Raw genomic sequence first — 7,051 nt, forward strand, 5'->3', positions numbered from 1 at the left:
GCATGCTATATCAAAGTCAAATGCCAGTGAAAGCACTCATCCAGGAGGTGGTAACACGTTGGAACTCAACCTTCTACATGCTTGAGCGTCTGTATGAGCAGTATACGCAACTCGATCAATTTTTCTTGAAAGAGGGTATAGAGGAGCTGAGGATGGGTGGGCCGCAATGGAACATAGTTGAAAGCCTAACACGCATGCTTCGTCCTTTTGAGGTCTTCACACGTGCAGTCAGCAAGGAGGACTCTAATTTGGGAAAAGCTATCCCATTGTTGTACATGCTGGAGGACCAACTGAAGGAGGTGTGTTCTGTGTTTCGAAAAGATGACAAAAAGAAAGACTCTTTGCTTCTGGCTGAGACATTATTAGAGCTCCTACAAGGTGATGAACGTCTTCAAAAGATCCACTCAGAACAGCATTACATTTGTGCTACTATTCTGGATCCACGCTACAAAAAGGCGCTGGCAGGCAGAGCATTCTTTCCTTTTGCTGATGAAGATGTTACAAAGTACAAACGTTGGCTAGCCTTGTCAGCCAAGAAGTTTGAAACAGAACGGCTGGAAATTGAAGGAAATGGCAGTACATCAGCAGGCCATCCCCAGTCAAAACAATCCACTTCTGCACCTGTGGCTGTGGCACAAGTGACCTCTCAGCCGTTAAAGACACCGGCAACCGCATCATCTGCACGAAAGGCAGCAGAAACATTGGAGGCTGAAGAGGATTGGCTAGCTCTGCGTGGGTTTGGTTCTCAAAAGGCCAGAGGCACAGCAAGAGCTACGCAAAGTGGAGGAACCTTGGAGGAGGACCTTGAGTCGATGGTGAAGGACTATCTGAATGACTCCACAGAGGTCTATGTTAATTCTGACCCATTGGCGTATTGGCATGGGAAAAAAGAATTGTGGCCACAGCTCACCAACCTGGCTTTAAACTACTTGTCTTGCCCACTCGCAAGTGTGTCTTCTGAACGGGTTTTCAGTGCGGCTGGTGGGATTGTAACTCCCAAACGGAGCCGCCTCTCGCCCAAAAATGTGGAGAGGTTAACAATGATCAAGATGAATCAGCACCTCATACCACCAGATATAAGAGTACGAGAGAGCGTGCCGGATGAAGAGGAGGTGGCCAGCACCATAGATGAGGGAATTTCTACTCTGTCAGGTGGCACTGACCTCACCCGGGCTGAATTCGCAGAGTATGATGACGAAGCCTTATTCTTATTCCTGGACCGTGATTCCGACTCCGAGCCCTGAAAATGAGACAACGAATCAATAACTTTCTTTTTCATCCTTATTCACTTTTATTCCTGTGTGTCTGTCTTTCTTTGTTGTGCACAGTTAATATAATTCAAACTTTAATCAGATAATCACAAAGACAAGCCCATCAGCAGAACTGTCTTCACTTGTTTGCTAATTTATTTGAAGGTGCCGCAGTCTGCATTCCTCAGGTTCACAAGTTCAGAAGAACATGCTCCTCTATCCTCCTCCTCCAGACTCCTATTTCCATCAAAGCAGAGGGCTGGTTTACGCCCAATGAAGAAAGACTCAGCACTTGTGGGGGTGTTGTTCTACCTCTTTGCAGGTGAGTTGACGGGTCTGGGGGCCATTGCTGGGAAGCACTAAAAGTGGTTTGTGCCAAATCCGAGGCGGAAATTTTTTTGTGTTTTTGATGACTTGCTTGCCTTTGAGGTGCTCTTAGGGGGGGTTCCGTCTGTTTGTGGGTGAGTTTCATGGTCTGAGAGCACTGCTGGGACACTCTAATCTTGATTGCATTTGCTTTTCAGGAAATCCGTCGTGCCAACCCCGACTTATGGCCCAGCTACGCAGCGCGTTTGGACCGAAGGCCCAGAAATATTGCAAGTATGAGAGTTTGCTTTTGGCCTGTTTGGGGGTGTTATACTTCTTGGCGGGTGGGTTGCCGGGTCTTGGGGCATTCCTGGGAAGGTCTAATACCGGGTAGAAGTGGTTGGGACTAAATCCAGGCCGATTTTTTTTTTGGGCTATTTCTGACATTTTGCTCTATGTAGCGTTTTCGGGGGCCTGTTTGGGGGGCTTCCTGGTGTTTGCGGGTGAGTTTCGTGGTCTGGGAGCACTGCTGGGACACTCTAATCTTGATTGCATTTGCTTTTCAGGAAATCCGTCGTGCCAACCCCGACTTATGGCCCAGCTACGCAGCGCGTTTGGACCGAAGGCCCAGAAATATTGCAAGTATGAGAGTTTGCTTTTGGCCTGTTTGGGGGTGTTATACTTCTTGGCGGGTGGGTTGCCGGGTCTTGGGGCATTCCTGGGAAGGTCTAATACCGGGTAGAAGTGGTTGGGACTAAATCCAGGCCGATTTTTTTTTGGGCTATTTCAGACATTTTGCTCTATGTAGCGTTTTCGGGGGCCTGTTTGGGGGGCTTCCTGGTGTTTCTGGGTGAGTTTCGTGGTCTGGGAGCACTGCTGGGACACTCTAATCTTGATTGCATTTGCTTTTCAGGAAATCCGTCGTGCCAACCCCGACTTATGGCCCAGCTACGCAGCGCGTTTGGACCGAAGGCCCAGAAATATTGCAAGTATGAGATTTTGCTTTTGGCCTGTTTGGGGGTGTTATGCTTCTTGGCGGGTGGGTTGCCGGGTCTTGGGGCATTCCTGGGAAGGTCTAATACCGGGTAGAAGTGGTTGGGACAAAATCCAGGCCGATTTTTTTTGGGCTATTTCAGACATTTTGCTCTATGTAGCGTTTTCGGGGGCCTGTTTGGGGGGCTTCCTGGTGTTTGCGGGTGAGTTTCGTGGTCTGGGAGCACTGCTGGGACACTCTAATCTTGATTGCATTTGCTTTTCAGGAAATCCGTCGTGCCAACCCCGACTTATGGCCCAGCTACGCAGCGCGTTTGGACCGAAGGCCCAGAAATATTGCAAGTATGAGATTTTGCTTTTGGCCTGTTTGGGGGTGTTATGCTTCTTGGCGGGTGGGTTGCCGGGTCTTGGGGCATTCCTGGGAAGGTCTAATACCGGGTAGAAGTGGTTGGGACAAAATCCAGGCCGATTTTTTTTGGGCTATTTCAGACATTTTGCTCTATGTAGCGTTTTCGGGGGCCTGTTTGGGGGGCTTCCTGGTGTTTGCGGGTGAGTTTCGTGGTCTGGGAGCACTGCTGGGACACTCTAATCTTGATTGCATTTGCTTTTCAGGAAATCCGTCGTGCCAACCCCGACTTATGGCCTAGCTACGCAGCGCGTTTGGACCGAAGGCCCAGAAATATTGCAAGTATGAGATTTTGCTTTTGGCCTGTTTGGGGGTGTTATGCTTCTTGGCGGGTGGGTTGCCGGGTCTTGGGGCATTCCTGGGAAGGTCTAATACCGGGTAGAAGTGGTTGGGACAAAATCCAGGCCGATTTTTTTTGGGGCTATTTCTGACATTTTGCTCTATGTAGCGTTTTCGGGGGCCTGTTTGGGGGGCTTCCTGGTGTTTGCGGGTGAGTTTCGTGGTGTGGGAGCACTGCTGGCTATATATACTTTACTTTGCAAGAGGTTTGAAGCAAATCCATGGTGGCTGAGGGGACTTAGGGCCTAGCTGCAGAGCGCGCGCGGAGTGATTTGGGAAATTTGTGAAAAAGTGACTAAGTCCCCATTTTTGTACTTTTGCTCTTTGGCTGTTTGGGGGTCTTCTACTCGTTTTCTCCTGGGTTGACGGCTCTGGGGCCATTGCTGGGAAGCTCTAATACCGGATAAAAGTGTTTTGGACCAAATCCCAGGCGGAATTTTTTTTGTGTTTTTGATGACTTGCTTGCCTTTGAGGTGCTCTTAGGGGGGGTTCCGTCTGTTTGCGGGTGAGTTTCGTGGTCTGGGAGCACTGCTGGGACACTCTAATCTTGATTGCATTTGCTTTTCAGGAAATCCGTCGTGCCAACCCCGACTTATGGCCTAGCTACGCAGCGCGTTTGGACCGAAGGCCCAGAAATATTGCAAGTATGAGATTTTGCTTTTGGCCTGTTTGGGGGTGTTATGCTTCTTGGCGGGTGGGTTGCCGGGTCTTGGGGCATTCCTGGGAAGGTCTAATACCGGGTAGAAGTGGTTGGGACAAAATCCGCGCGGAAAAGCCTTTAGTTTTGGCACTTTTTGTAACTTAGGGTTCGTTAGGGTTAGCCCTAGCAGCAGGATTGCATGTGTATCGGGGTGTTCTAGATTTTTCAAACTGAGTTCTGGGGTCTTAGAGCACTCGTGAGAATGTGTAATTTTGGTTGCAAGTCATTTGAAGAAAATCCATGGTGGGAAAGGGGGGATTTGGCATAGTTAAAGAAAGCCTTTGCCACTATTCTTAACTTAGGGTTCGTTAGGGTTAGCAGTATTTCTATTGCATGTGTTTGAGTGGGGGGGATTTCGAGTCTTGGAGCGATGCTGGCTATGGCTACTTTTGCTTGGTTGCTTGCAAGTGGTTTGAATACAATCCACGGGGGGTAATGGGTAATTAGGGTACTTCGGCCTACTTTTACTTTCAAAGTAAGTTTTGTCTCCAGTTTTCTGCTAGGCCTCGTTTTTTGGGTGGGAGCACTGCTAGGAAGATCTATTTTTGTTCTAAAACACAGTTTACAGTACACCTAGCTTGAGGGGCAAGATCCGCTACATTAATTTGCCCATACTTACTTATCCTTCAAAAGGTGACTCAGAGTACGCACTTTCAAAAACATTGTACTGTCTGTCTACTAGGAAAAACAAATTGTGACTTTTTGCACTCCACAGCCTACATACCTTATATTTATTTATCAGTGGTGTTGTAATATTATATCACTTCCTGTTTTTCGTTGAATAATTACAGGCCGGGTTTCAGTCTCTGCAATGGGGAAAAAAGGATGGAGTCAGGCTTCACAGTAGCGAGCCACAATTCAGCATCAGGCAGGCAGTGGACAGGGTGTCTTCTGGTGACCAACATCGGTGGACGAAGCGTCGGCTGCAATGGAGGAGTGCCGCTAATAGGAGGATTTTTTTTCTGCGGGCAACTTACTTACCACTTCCAACAGGACCACAACAACCACATAGATACAGTATCCCTTGCCTTTTTCTCTGACTGTGACTGCATTTCTTTGCTCTCTCTCGGCTTCTACATTGATCCCTTAACACATCACTTAGTCCACTCCACTATCTGCACCACACATAGTCATTTGTAAGTGCTCCTACGTAATTCGCAAGTCGCAGCACGCCCCAGGCCGTAGAGGACTGGGATGGCCCCAATGATGAAGCATGTCACCAAGGGGCAACCCTGGTGAGTGAGGGGACACCTAGAAAAAAAGCAATTTCTCCTTTTTTATCTACTATACCTTCTGTCAGGTTACGCAGCCCCTAAGCGCCTACCGTACTATGAAACTACATTTCCCATGAGTAGGCGGGAGACTTGCAGACTATTTAGTGAGACTATATGAGAGTACCCTTGTATGTTAGGACATCACTTCACTGATGCCTGTCTTGTCTTCTCTTACAGGTATCCTTTCCCTGCTGACCCTACCTTTACCCATCCCACATTTTTTATTTTAGTTTGTTATTTTTCTCCCTCGCCTAATGCCTCGAACACCCTGTGTTTACACTTCTGGGTGTTGGTGACATTTGGAGGTGGAACCATATTTGCATCGACTGGATCACGGGGAGTAAACGTGACACCTTCCAGACCAACCCCATTGAGTGTTGTTGTGAATGGATTTATAGTGACCAGCAAGGCTCTCGGGTATCTGGCTACAGAGACCTTATGTTGAATATAGTTATCAATAATTCCACACAGGCCCTGTACTGTCGCATTCTTTCTTTCCACAGTTGTCGATGATATATTCTTACTCTGCTTGACAAAGAACCATTGCTAATGTGAAAGAACTTCAACCGAATTAGTAGTTATACTTTACCATTTGTTAGGCTACAATGTGGCACTGCTCTACTGTACTTCTGTCACCTGCTATATTCTCAGTTGTACCGTTGAATTGCTCAGGAGGACAAACCAGATTTCATTTTCTTTTTTTTCATAGGCATGCAACTGCCACTGTGTCACACCACTACTACCACCGCTATGAGGAAATTTTATCCGACCAAGATTGCCAACGTTATTCGGTGTTTCCCGTGGAGCCAGCCCTGGGCCTAGCCCTACTTTCAAACACAAATTACAGGTAAGATAAGCGTTTGGTGGTTTGGGGGTATAATGGAGTATTAGTACGAGAGACGAGAGCCTGAAGGTAGTACTACTAAAGTCCTAGGACTCTTGGATTCACTTCACTTAGTCTGTGAGAGGCACTTAGTGTTGAAAACATTTGGGCATTTACACTTAAAGGAAGAAAATGGAACTAAACTTTCAGGAAAACAGTCAACGTTAAACCCCCACCCACCAGGCAAGCAGTAAAAAACAGGTATGCTCAGATAAAGTTTGAAAAAGTATATTTATATCCCTAACAAAATAATCTCCCGCAAGACCCTCCCTAACCCCAACGATTGTCCTTCAAAAGTCCCCAAAAACCCAACTCCCAATTCCCACCCCCCAAAAGTCTCTAAAAAAGGGGCAAGGGACACTATGGGTGGATGCTGTTCACTTTTTGGGCCAGGGCATCATGCTCCTCGCGGAGCAAGGCGAGCTCCTGCTGAAGGCGGGACACCATCAGGGTGGTGCGGCGCAGGCGTGCCTTCACTGCCTTGCAGGTGCAAGGCCTGTGAGAAGCAGCTGTTGGCCTTGCTGCTCGGCGGTGGCGTTTGCCTTTGGCAGCCCGGCTCAGTCTCGGTGGACCACTGTGCTGGGTCACGGTGGCAGCCGGTGAGGCCACGGAGGACGACGTTGTCGTTGTTGTCGACCGCACACTTTCCACGTCCTCCAGGGCCACCAGCCGCCGATATTCCGCAACAGTGGCCTCGATTCTCCGTTGCCGGGCCGCTCTAGCCAGCTCCTTCCTCCTTGTTCGTTTGGAAGGAGAACCTATATGAAGAAAGAAAGACATAGTCTGTAACCAATGCTCTTTAAGATTAACTCAATCATTCAGCAGAAATGTGTGCTGCAGTACAACTAGCAACTTGCAAGCGCATTACATAACTATTGAGGCCAGTATCTATCTAACCTC

The sequence above is a fragment of the Lissotriton vulgaris genome, unplaced genomic scaffold (assembly GCF_964263255.1).
Source record: "Lissotriton vulgaris unplaced genomic scaffold, aLisVul1.2 SCAFFOLD_1941, whole genome shotgun sequence".
NCBI classification, from domain to species: Eukaryota; Metazoa; Chordata; class Amphibia; order Caudata; family Salamandridae; genus Lissotriton; species Lissotriton vulgaris.